Here is a 13,302-nt window from a genome sequence, read left to right as displayed (position 1 = left end):
ATGGCATAAAAGTTTTCTTAAACTAGAAATAACGAAAACTCAAAATCCCTTTAACAAACAAGGTAAACAAGTTTAACGCCATCCTATTATGTGACACTTAGGCGTATTAGGGAACTCATGATGGGATAAAGGTCACCTAACCAATATGAGCAAACTAATATGATTAAGGTGAATTTCGCATGCTTGTGGGATAAAGGTCACCTAACCACTTGTATGTTAAGTTTGCACGTTTACACAAGTAGGACGACTTGATTTGGAAATCATGAACTTAGGGTCACCGAAGCATGATGAACAAATAGGCGTTGATGGGATAATATGCCATGCAAAAGGATTGCATGATCCCATAACTTAGAAGTTGCAAAAGGATTGCGATTGTCATACAATGACTACCTAGCTAAATCAAATGATGGGATAAAGGTCACCTAACCAAAATTTGGTTTAGCGTTGGATTCTAAAATTTAATAAATATCAATTGGATTTAAAGGGTATTGATTGTTAAATTAAAATTGATACTTAAGCAACTTTGTTAAATTTTATACATGGCCGCCAATAACAACAACAACATTCCAAACGCACCAATAAACTTTAACAACCTATCGTTGAGGTCAATCCTTGAAAAGGAAAAACTCAACCATACGAACTTCATGGATTGGTTCCGCAATCTAAGAATTGTCCTCAAACTAGAGGACAGGGCGTAGGTGTTGGAAGACCCCATTCCCGATCAACCGGACGAGGATGATACGGAAGCCATGGCTTACTGGGAGAAATATTGCACTGATTCGTTGCAAGTTTCTTGCCTCATGCTTGGGACTATGATACCCGAACTCCAAAAGGATTTTGAGCATCATAGTGCATATGACATGATCACACAGTTGAAGGAGATGTTCCTTCAACAAGCTCATGTCGAGCGCTTCGAAACGGTACGAGCGCTTCATGGATGTCGGATGGACGACACCCAATCCGTTTCATCTTATGTCCTTAAGATGAAAAGCCTGATTGATCGAGCAAACTGTCTAAATTGCAACGTATCTAATGAATTAGCCACGGACCTTATCCTTAACTCATTGTCAAAGAGGTTTGACACATTCGTGTTAAATTATAACATGAATGGATGGGATAAGAGCATTGGCGAATTACATGCCATGCTTAAGACGGCCGAAGCGAGCATGGGTAAAAGGGCTTCACCCGTGTTTACGATCAATGAAGGCGGGTCCAAAAACAATAACACTCCTAAGCCGAAGGTTGCTAAGAGGAAAGGACCCGCCTACCAAGGCAAGGGTAAGGGAAAGGGAAAGATGGTTACCCCAACCAACAACAACAAGAAGCAAAAGGTTGCTGGTAAAGCTAACCCCAAGGAAGATCCGTGCTTCGGTTGCGGTGAAATGGGTCACTGGAAACGAAACTGCCCGGTCTACCTTAAGGAGTTGAAAGAAAAGAGGGATGCAGGGAAAACCTCAGGTAATGTATATATGGTATACATTGAGCTTAGTATTACTTCTTCTAATACATGGGTATTAGACACAGGATGTGGAACTCATATTTGCAATTCTTTGCAGGGGTTCAAAAGAAGTGATCAAGAAGCGGGAACGACAAGTCTCTTCATGGGAAATGGAGCAAGGGTGCAAGTGAAAGCTCAAGGAGACTTTGTTTTAAAGCTACCAAGTGGTTTGGAGCTTATTTAGAAAAATGTTTTGTATGCACCCGATTTATCTCGAAACATTATTTCTGTATCCCGTTTGAAACAATATGGTTTTAGTCTTAATTTCATTAATGATGATATCCATGTTTCTTTAGATAATGTGTTCTATTTTAAGGCTTCGCCTTCGAATGGTATTTATGAATTGGTTCATAATGACACATCATGCAGTAGCTCAATGTTCCATACGAACACCAAGAAACTCAAAAGGGATTTGAGTGATTCCTACTTGTGGCATTGTCGCCTTGGTCACATAAACAAGAATCGAATACATATACTTCAAAAGAATGGACTTTTGAAGTCAAATGAACTAGACTCGTTTGATGTATGTGAATCTTGTTTACAAGGCAAAATGACTAAAGCACCTTTCAAAGGGACCTATGAAAGGGCTAAGGACTTATTGGGTTTAATACATTCGGATGTATGTGGACCCTTTAAGCCCATAACTAGGAATGGTGAAAGATACTTCGTTACTTTCATTGATGACTTCAGTTGTTTCAAATATGTCTACTTATTAAGACACAAGGACGAAACTTTTGAGGCATTCAAGGAATATCAAAATGAAGTACAAAATCAACTCAATAAGACAATCAAGGTACTTCGTACCGATAGAGGAGGTGAATACCTAAGCGATGATTTCCAAGATCATCTTAAAGGTTGTGAAATTATCTCGCAACTTACCCCTCCTGGAACATCCCAACTTAATGGAGTTTCCGAAAGGAGGAACCGAACCTTAATGGATATGGTTCGATCTATGATGGCTAAAAGCTCATTACCTCTATCATTTTGGGGTTATTGTCTATGCTCCGCGGCTCGTATTCTAAATATGGCCCCAACCAAGAAAGTGGAACGAACACCTCGTGAGATGTGGTTTGGAAAACCTCAATCTCTATCATACTTAAGGGTATGGGGATGTGAAGCTTACCCTAAGCGTTACGTCTCTAATAAGTTGAATGCTCGATCCACGAAGTGTATCTTCATAGGATATCCCAAGGATGATATGGGATACTATTTCTATGATCCATCCGAGCAAAATGTATTTGTTGCTCGGAAGGATGAATTCTTTGAAACTAAATTCCTAATGGAAGGTAATAGTGAAAGGAAGATAGATCTTGAAGAGGTTCAAGATCAAGTGAATGATACACAATTAGTTGACACTAGCACTCAACATGAAAATGTTGAGAATGATCAAATGGATGATCAAAGTATACAAGACGTTCGCAGATCTGGTAGGATTAGTAATCCTCCTGAGAGATATGGGTTTCTCATGGATGATTGCTATGTGGTTGATTTGGATGAACCAACAAACTACCAAGATACTTTATCAAGGAATGATAAAGATAAATGGCAGGAAGCCATGAACGCTGAGATGCAATCCATGTATGACAACCAAGTTTGGGAATTAGTTGTACAACCTGCTAACTCCAAGTTAGTTGATTGTAAATGGATTTTCAAGATGAAAACTGACATGCATGGAAACTTAAATACATATAAAGCTAGACTTGTAGCAAAAGGTTTCACTCAAACTCAAGGGGTTGACTATGATGAAACCTTTTCGCCTATGGCAATGCTAAAGTCTATTAGGATATTATTTGCTATTGCTGCTCATTATGATTATGAAAAATGGCAAATGGATGTCAAGACCGCATTCCTAAATGGATATCTTGAGGAAGATGTCTATATGGTTCAGCCTGAAGGTTTTGTCGATCCGAAACATCCTGACAAGGTATGTAAGTTATAGAAGTCAATCTACGGATTGAAACAAGCATCTAGAATGTGGAATCATCGTTTTAATGAGGAAGTCAAGAAATTTGGATTTATTAAAAATGGTGATGAAGCTTGTGTATACAAGAAAGCTAGTGGGAGCACTATCATGTTCCTAGTATTATATGTGGATGATATATTGTTATTTGGAAACGATATTCCTATAATGCAAGGTGTTAAGACATGGCTAAAAAGCTGCTTCTCCATTAAGGATCTTAAAGAAGCACAGTACATTTTGGGGATTAGGATCTACAGGGATAGATCCAAGAAATTGATAGGTTTAAATCAAAGTGCATACATTGAAAAGATCTTGAGAAGGTTCAAAATTTTTAGGAATCTAGGGTTTGTGTTCTTGAGCAATTTGGGGCTTTTTGATATAAACAGGTTATGGCCGATTTTTGTCATGAATTATTGCTAAATTAAGTAGTGTAACATGTTTAGAAAGCTAAATGATCCAAACTTTGATCCTAAACATGATTTTTGAGAATTAAAGTGGACTTTTTAGGTATAAAATTCATGAACTTTATTAAATTGATATAAATGCCATTTGAAACTTGTTTAATTGCTAGTAATGGTTGTTTTAACATGTTATTTGAGTTGAATGCTTATGAACTTTGTAAACATTTTCATATATGCTTATTTGAAAAAGTGTAGAATTGTTAAAATTGTGAAAATGTGTATAAGTTTAATCTTGATTAAACATGTTATTGTAATTGTGTTAATTTGTTATTTTGCTAACACTAATGCATATTTGGATGCACAAATTTTGTGTTTAATGTGTTTTGCAGAGATTTACTAATACTGATGGTGCATCATCATCATCTAGACAACCTGCTCCAGAGCCTGAGCCAGAATTGCAATACGAGCCAGAACCCGAACAAGAACCACAACAGGAACAACAACATCAACCTAATCAACACGTACCTTATTATGATCCGCTACAATTTGTTGATGCCTTCATAGTATTTTCGATGCATCCGCCAGTAGAATACCCAACGATTCCTGAACACACGTTGCATCCTAATCTGAGATTCGATAGAAGCTGGAGAGATTACCCGACATATCAAAGTAACAAATTCAAACTGATACCGAAAAATGTAGAAGTGCCAAGGGTAATCGATTGGGAGCCTTTAGAAAGGGCCCAACTAGTTAACTCAGTTAGGGAGCATCTGATCCAAAGGTATGGCAGTTCTTCTTTTCACGATTGGGAACGTTTATTCACCATTCGTAGACCTGTATATAAGGAATGGTGCATTGAGCTTATGAGTACTATAGCGTTAAATGCGGATGTAGATAGGTTAGATGATAGAACTTTTCTTAGATTTATACTTGGCCGTAGGATGTACAGGATGTCCATGCTGGACATGGCCAGGGCTTTACAGATATATACTCCTGGTGAATTACTACTACCCGATTGTATGAATTTGATTTATCGTAGTGAAAGGGTAGATAGGAATTTTGACGCGAACGCCGTCTGGAGGCGTATGTTAGATTATAATGTTTTTACGCTGGGAGGAAAACACTCCTACTTACATATTAACAAAGCCGAGCTTCGTATAATTCATAGATTTTTGGCTAACTCGATTACACAGAGAGGTCACAACAAGGAGAAAATGACCTTACATGATTTATTTTACCTAAAGTGTATTCGAGACCCAAGAAGCTTTGTTAATATCCCTTACTGTGTTGGTTTTTATTTGTCTAAAATGGTGGAAGGAATACAGGAAGGGGGAATAATAGGAGGAGGTATTTTTGTTACTCTCATTGGAGAGTATTTAGGTGTAGATAGGGATCAAGGGGGTCCACTTTTAGAATGTAGGGAACAGGTTGAGCCTTTTGGATTGAGGGTCTATCAGGGTACTAAGGTATTAAAGAGCAGACGCAACCAGGTAGTACCCTATGAAGGTAGTCATCCTCAGGTAGAGAGAGGTTCAGATGAGGAAATGGAGGAAGCGGATGACATTAGGGATGTCATTAGGGAGGCTATGACTGACGTCTACCAGCGTGTAGATGAGGTGGAAATGACAAACGAGGAGAGATTTAGTCGGATGGAGCAGTGGCAAGTCCGGAATAATTACGAGCATTCCAGGCAATGACAGCATGATAGATGGGACTATCATCAGCGTCAGATCATGAGCCGACTATTACCTCAGGATCACTACGTCCCAACTCGACCCACTTACTATCCTCCACACCAGCCCGAGATAAGACCACCATATACTCTCTACGACCCTAACCAGGCCTACCAGTACACCTATCACCAACCATGGAACCCGAACGACGACATGAACTGGAACCCCTATCCAGATTGATATAGTTCCCGTTGGTGATTTCTATGATTTTTATCTTTTTATTATTTTTATTTATTTATGTTTAAACACATTATATTTTGATACTTTTATTGTAATGTTTAATATATTTATTATGTTGTACTAATATTTCATATTTGATTTGAAAGTGGGATTTTAAGTCCCATTTCAAATTACCATGCATGTTTATATTTGTATTGTATGTATTTTATTTCATGTACACAACAGGGTAAAACAACGCATTTTTAAAGACTGGCATTAAGTTCAGCAAAAGCTACTAATTTTGACGACAAAACGAAAAACAAATGTGTTGTAACAACAAGACGGAATGAACAAATGATGTGCACCATTTATCATTCAACAAACAAACGCCGATATGTTTGGAAACTTTGGTAAAATTTAATCATTTTTCTACGCTAATCACCCTCAGAAATTTAATCTGTTACTGATTTTCTTGCAAATGAGGGCATTGCAAGATCTTAAGTGTGGGAAGGGGTTAAATTCTTTCGGATTTTTAATTTTTTTTTTTTTTGACATATACACTTGGTTACCATTTAAAAATACGAGTAACGCAGTAGTTGTATTAGAATCTAGTGCTCTTTGATAATAAAGAACAGCCCTAGTCTTATATACTGACTACCCAATTCTAGTAAAAATTTTCAAAATTTTCAATTAAATGAACTCAAAATCATGTTTATACATATTTATGAACGATAAAACTAGGTGTTAAACACCGAAATTATTGTTACCTCGGAAAGGACATAAATTGAGAAACAACCCAAAATGTTAGAATTCATTTAAAATGGAATAGAGGACAATAAAAAGGCAAAGAAAGGAAAATAAAAGCCAAGTTATTTTGAACATATATCACATATTTTTGTACAAATAATTGAAGATACTTTTGTTTTGGACAAAATTAACTGTTTTACCCGGAAAAATGTAATATATTTGAAAGAAAGATGGATCTATACGATGAATCAATTCCATCATTAAAAGGAAGTAAAGTCTTCCGAAAAAGACACGCGCTTCTTGATTTAGGTCCGAAAGTTGTCATCCAGACCAGCTGTAGGTTGACGAAAAATCTAGAAAAGTCATCACTAAAATCAGCAGGAAATTCACGGACCTCAGCATCAAACAGGGTCGCCAAGTGGTCAGACTTATCCTAACCATGAGAGGATCTGTCTCGTAAAATGGGGAGGGCGCCGTGCAAATTAGCTTGATAAGACTAATGAATCAGACCCCCAGAAAAGGATAATCTCCTTAAAAGATTAAAAATCAGCTTTTAAGCCTGATATTACTCAATCCTAGAGATTGACTTTTAAAGATTGAGAATTACAAACTCATGGAATTCGATGATATCTAAACTCGAGCTTGAACGAGAAAATACTTTGATCAAAATTACAAACCGATTTGTTTTTTGAAAACCCATTTTTAGTGCGTTCATTACCATTGAACGTAAAATCCTAGAAATTCACCTGGAATTCATTAGGTCACCTGAACCAAATCGGGTGTCAACCGTAAGAACGGTGGTTGCATAGCATGGTCGAAGACAGGACCTTGTGCCAGACCGAAAAACTATAGCGTGAGCTTTACTATTGCTCCTACAAAGGATAGTAATTGCATCTGACACGTTATAGACCATAATTAAAAGCATGTCATGGGACATTGCCTTAACAGTTGCTTGTTCAACGCTTTTCTTTACAACCGGACGGTAGTTTACCGAAAGGTAATATACGGAGCAAGTATACTGGACGTGTTGCTTTCTCAATACAAAGTTAGCAAGTGGGTGACACAAAACCGCAAGTTTTGAGCTAAAATTTTCAAATTTGAAACCCACCAAACCCACAAAAACAATTTGCAAACACCGGTGAAGGGTTGTTCCGGAAAACTTATCTAGTGTAAAAGCTAGATTGTATTTTCAAAAGATCAAATGTTTTCATAAAGATCTAATTTCCTTAAGGATCTAAATTTTCATAGTCATGTGGGACTGTAAACCACAACGTTACTACCATTGTTCATACCGCCGTATAGAAATCACTGATGTACAAAGTGTGAAGAATAAAGAAGTGATTCTAGTATTTTTATTTCAAGACTATATTGCTTGAGGACAAGCAACGCTCAACTGCGGGAATATTTGATAATGCTAAAAACGAACATATATTTCATAGCATTATTCCTCATGAAAGACAAGCTTTTAGCTGCAATTGTTCTATTTACAAGTGATATTCGTTTAAATAATAAAAGGTGAAGATAAAAGATAGATTCCACGAATTGAAGACACAAACGACCAAAAAACTAAAAATTACAAAGTACAATCAAAGTGGTTCAAATTATTGGTGAGAAACGTCTCAAAATTACAAGAGTACAAGCCGCAAAACGCAAAATACAAGATATTAAATTGTACGCAAGGACGTTCGAAAATCCGGAACCGGGACCAGAGTCAACTCTCAACGTTCGACGCAATGGACTAAAAATTACAAGTCAACTATGCACATAAATATAATATAATATTTAAATAATTCTTAAAATTATTTATATATATATATATATATATATATATATATATATATATATATATATATATATATATATATATATATATATATATATATATTTATAAACCGTCGACAAGATGTAAACAAAGACATGTGAGCTCTCCCAGCTGGCCATACGATCGCATGGCCTGGAAGAGTAAAATCCATGCGATCGCATGGCCCCATTTTGAGGGTCAGGTCCTATAAATTCGCAGTTTTGGTTGATCAAAAAGACATCTTTTTCTCTTCCTATCTATCAACGTGTATATATATATATATATATATATATATATATATATATATATATGTATATATATATATATATATATATATATATATATATTAATTATAATTATAATTTTAATTTTAATAATAATAAAGGTATGTTAGCGAATGTTGTAAGGGTGTAAGTCGAAATTCTGTCCGTGTAACGCTACGCTATTTTTAATCATTGTAAGTTATGTTCAACCTTTTTAAATTAATGTCTCGTAGCTAAGTTATTTTTATGCTTATTTAAGCCGAAGAAATCGTGATGTTGGGCTAAATATTAAAATTGGGTAATTGGGCTTTGTACCATAATTGGAGTTTGGACAAAAGAACGACACTTGTGGAAATTAGACTATGGGCTATTAATGGGCTTTATATTAACTAAATGATACCTCGTTAATTTAATATATAGACTTATAATTTGACGTATTTATATATAACCACATACGCTTGACTGGGTACGGTGGGCGGGATATCTATAAATACCAATAATTTTTCATTTTACCGGACACGGAACTGGATTAATAGTTAATAGACTTGTTGAAATAGGGGTGGATTACATTCAAGGGTAATTGGTGTAAATATTAACAAAGTAATAAAACCTTGGAGTACACGCAGTCGATAACCTGGTGTATTCATTAAACAAAGTATTAAGACCTTGTTACAATTCGAATCCCCAATTAGTTGGAATATTTGACTTCGGGAATAAGAATAATTTGACGAAGACTTCCGTATTTTATGATTATGACTGATGGACTATTATGGACAAATCCGTATGGACATATGAATAATCCAGGATAATGGACAATTAACCCATGGTAATAAACTAAAATCAACACGTCAAACATCATGATTACGGAAGTTTAAATAAGCATAATTCCTTTATTTCATATTTAATTGCACTTTTAATTATCGTTCTTTTATTTACTGTCATTTTATTTAATTGCACTTTTAATTATCGTACTTTTTAATTATCGCAATTTTATTTATCGCACTTTAATTATTGTCATTTACTTTACGCTTTAAATTAAGTTATATTTATTCTTAATATTTTACATTTGATTTTAACTGCGACTTAAGTTTTAAAATCTACAAACCGGTCATTAAACGGTAAAAACCCCCTTTTATAATAATAATACTACTTATATATATTTTTGTTTTTTTACAATTATAAGTTAAAAAAATATAGCGTTAAACTTGGCGAGTTCCTTGTGGACGAACTGGACTTACTAAAAACTACACTACTGTACGATTAGGTGCACTGCCTATAAGTGTTGTAGCAAGGTTTAGGTATATCCACTCTATAAATAAATAAATAACTTGTGTAAAATTGTATCGTATTTAATAGTATTTCCTTGTAAAAATATAACTATTTTGTATACACCTCTACGCACATCAACCATTATTAACTTTGGTCCGTTGGTTGAGGATTTTCTTTTATTTAATCGATTTACTATAGGTATCAATATTTCTTCCTCTAGAACCTCTTCTTCTGGTTCCTCCTCTTCTGATTCCTCCTCTTCTGGTTCCTCTTCTTCCAATTCCTCCTCTACCGGTTCCTCCTCTTCCGGTTCCTCTTCGGGAATTTATGAATCTTCCCAAAATATATTCGACTCTTCATTATTATTAGGTGAATCAATGGGATTTGTACTAGAGGTAGAAATCTATCACACAATATCAAACACGTTAAGAGATTAATATATCACATAATATTTACATGTTAATAATAATTTATAGTTTCTAACAAAAAAATGTTAAGCAATCGTTTTTGAAGAAAAACACGGTCGAAGTCCGGACTCACTAATGCATCCTAACAAACTCAGTAAGACACACTAATGCAATTTTCTGGTTCTCTAAGACCAACGCTCGGATACCAACTGAAATATCCCGTTCATATTGATTATAAACGTTCCATATTAATTGATTTCGTCACGAGGCTTTGACCTCTATATGAGACGTTTTTCAAAGACTACATTCATTTTTAAAACAACCATAACCTTTATTTTATAGATAAAGGTTTAAAAAGCATTACGTAGATTATCAAATAATGATAATCTAAAATATACTGTTTACACACGACCATTACATAATGGTTTACAATAAGAATATATTACATCAAAAATAAGTTTCTTGAATGCAGTTTTTACATAATATCATACAAGCATGGACTCCAAATCTTGTCCTTATTTTAATATGCAACAGCAGAAGCTCTTAATAATCACCTGAGAATAAACATGCTTAAAACGTCATCAAAAATGTTGGTGAGTTATAGGTTTAACCTATATATTATCAAATCATAATAATAGACCACAAGATTTTATATTTCAATATACATCCCATACATAGAGATAAAATTCATTCATATGGTGAACACCTGGTAACCGACATTAACAAGATGCATATAAGAATATCCCCTATCATTCCGGGTAATCCTTCGGACATGATAAAAACGAATTCGAAGTACTAAAGCTTCCGGTACTTTGGATGGGGTTCGTTAGGCCCAATAGATCTATCTTTAGGATTCGCGTCAATTAGTAGATCGGTTTACTAATTCTTAGGTTGCCAAGCAAAAGGGGCATATTCGGCTTCGATCATTCACCCATATAATGTAGTTTCAATTACTTGTGTCTATTTCGTAAAACATTTATAAAACTGCACGTATTCTCATCCCAAAATATTATATTTTAAAAGTGGAACTATAACCCACTTTCACAGATTTTTACTTCGTCGGGAAGTAAGACTTGGCCACTGGTCGATTCACGAACCTATAAAAAATATGTACATATATATCAAAGTATGTTCAAAATATATTTACAACATTTTTAATACATTTTAATGTTTTAAGTTTATTAAGTCAGATGTCCTCGTTAGTAACCTACAACTAGTTGTCTACAATTAGATGTACAGAAATAAATCGAATATATATTATCTTGAATCAATCCACGACCCAGTGTATACACGTCTCAGGCTAGATCACAACTCAAAGTATATATATTTTTGGAATCAACCTCAACCCTGTATAGCTAACTCCAATATTACTGCATATAGAGTGTCTATGGTTGTTCCAAATAATATATATAGATGGGTCGATATGATATGTCAAAACATTTGCATACGTGTCTATGGTATCCCAAGATTACATAATATATTAGAATACATGGATAAGTTAGCTAGGATATGATTAATATAAATTTGTTACCAATTTTCACGTAGCTACAACAAGCAAAAATATTCAATCTTGTTTTATCCATAACTTCTTCGTTTTAAATCCGTTTTGAGTGTTTCAAGTTGCTATGGTTTCATATTGAACTTAAGTTTATGAATCTAAACAGAAAAAGTATAATTTTATAGTCGAAAATACAGGTTACAAGTCGTTTTTGTAAAGGTAGTCATTTCAGTCGAAAGAACGACGTCTAGATGACCATTTTGGAAAACATACTTCCACTTTGAGTTTAACCATGATTTTTGGATATAGTTTCATGTTCATAAGAAAAATCATTTTCCCAGAAGAACAACTTTTAAATCAAAGTTTATCATAGTTTTTAATTAACTAACCCAAAACAGCCCGCGGTGTTACTACGACGGCGTATATCCGGTTTTGATAATGCTAAAAACGAACATATATTTCATAGCATTATCCCTCAAGAAAGACAAGCTTTTGGTTGCAATTGTTCTATTTAAAAGTGATATTCGTTTAAATAATAAAAGGTGAAGACAAAAGACAGATTCGACGAATTGAAGATGCAAACGACCAAAAAGCTCAAAAGTACAAAGTACTTATAAAAGTGGTTCAAATTATTGATGAGAAACGTCTCAAAATTACAAGAGTACAAGACGCGAAACGCAAAATACAAGATATTAAATTATACGCAAGGACGTTCGAAAATCCGGAACCTGGACCAAAGTCAACTTTCAACGCGCGACGCAACGGAGCGAAAATTACAAGTCAACTATGCACATAAATATAATATAATATATAAATTATTCTTAAAATTATTTATATATTATATATATTTAATAAAACCGTCGGCAAGGAGAAAACAACAACATGTGAGTTCTCCCAGCTGGCCATGCGATCTCATGGCCAGGAAGAAGAAAATCCATGCGATCGCATAGCCCCAATATGCTAGCCACATCTATAAATTTCGCAGTTTTGGTCGAACAAAAACACATCTTTTTCTCTTCTTTCCTCTTACGTAAAAATAAATATATATATTATAATTTTTATTTTAATTTTAATAATAAGGGTATGTTAGCGAATGTTGTAAGGGTGTAAGTCGAAATTCTGTCCGTGTAACGCTACGCTATTATTAATCATTGTAAGTTATGTTAAACCTTTTTAAATTAATGTCTCGTAGCTAAGTTATTATTATGCTAATTTAAGCAGAAGTAATCATGATGTTGGGCTAAAATATTAAGATTGGGTAATTGGGCTTTGTACCATAATTGGGGTTTTGACAAAAGAACGACACTTGTAGAAATTAGACTATGGGCTATTAATGGGCTTTATATTTGTTTAATTAAATGATAGTTTGTTAATTTAATATAAAGATTTACAATTGGACGTACCTATAAATAACCATATACCCTCGATCGGACACGATGGGCGGGATATTTATAAGTACTAATAATCGTTAATTTAACCGGACACGGGAATGGATTAATAGTTAATGGACTTATTAAAACAGGGGTGAATTATATACAAGGAAAATTGGTGTAATTATAGTTTAAG

The sequence above is a fragment of the Rutidosis leptorrhynchoides genome, chromosome 5 (assembly GCF_046630445.1).
Source record: "Rutidosis leptorrhynchoides isolate AG116_Rl617_1_P2 chromosome 5, CSIRO_AGI_Rlap_v1, whole genome shotgun sequence".
Classification (NCBI taxonomy): Eukaryota; Viridiplantae; Streptophyta; class Magnoliopsida; order Asterales; family Asteraceae; genus Rutidosis; species Rutidosis leptorrhynchoides.
The sequence above is the reverse complement of the archived record's forward strand: the minus strand, read 5'-3'. Positions refer to the sequence as shown.